Here is a 1,082-nt window from a genome sequence, read left to right on the forward strand (position 1 = left end):
GCCTGTCCTGCTGGAGAGCTGTCTTCCTAGGGTCACGGTCTCCTTCTTTGCACTTGGCGACCACTGGTGTGACAGTCCTTAATTTCCCATCCCAGCCTCAGCTCACTGGCCAAACCCCCAGAATCCCCAGGTGCGCCCTGGGACTCCACGTAGCAGGGCAGAGCACCCACACGGGGGCTGGCCGCTTCTCCTGGGCCAGGATGGAGAGCCCAGATGTGGCTGACGGGGGCTCCAGCTCTCTGAGAACCCGAGCCTCTCTTCCTGTAAAGACCCCCCAACACTGGTCACTCGCCCGGCGGCTTCGCTCATCCCAGCTGGTCTTGCTGGGTGCCCGTGTCAGAAGCCACACATTTGAGGCAAAGATTCCCCAGAAACTTCAGGGATAGGAGAGGCCAGGAGACCGGGCAGCAGGGGCAGAGGCCTGGGCAGGAAGTCATGGTGGAGAGGCCCAGGCTGAAGATCAATCAGGACAGGCCTGGAGAGGACGGCGTCAGCCCAGGGAGGAGGAGCCCCCGGGGCGCCCTCTACGCCCTCCCTGCCCACGCATGCCCCTGTGAACCGGCAGCCCTTCTGCTGTACCGTCCAGAAGTGGCCGCCAGGACTCTGGGGCCCCAACCAGGGCCCAGGCTCAGGTGCACGTCGGGTCCCTGCAGTGAACAGGGCAGAGGGGAGCACAGACCAAGAGGGCACCCCATGGCATGTGCAGGTCCTCAAACAGAGACCTCGTGGGGACCAGGGTCTGCAGTGGCAGAAACCAGAAGAAGAGTGGCCACAGAGGGGCGGGACAGCGCTCTCCTGGGAGAAGGACGGGCTGCTTTCGTGGCTCGGTGCTGGAGACCAGAGTGGATCGGCACGGGGACGCTGATGGGGTCCCCAGCCTGAGACCTGGGCTCAGCTGTGCTGCCACCAGGTCCAGCCTAGTCAGCAGCCTGGGGCATCTGCCTCAGAGGGAACAGGCCGCCCTGGGAATGGCCCTCCTAGACCCACGGGGACGACGGCTGAAACAGTCAGTCATTCACCCTGTCACTAGAGGAAGACCCCAGAGCCAAGGGGAACTGAAAACACTAAATACGCAAAACATG

The sequence above is a fragment of the Ictidomys tridecemlineatus genome, chromosome 12 (assembly GCF_052094955.1).
Source record: "Ictidomys tridecemlineatus isolate mIctTri1 chromosome 12, mIctTri1.hap1, whole genome shotgun sequence".
NCBI classification, from domain to species: domain Eukaryota; kingdom Metazoa; phylum Chordata; class Mammalia; order Rodentia; family Sciuridae; genus Ictidomys; species Ictidomys tridecemlineatus.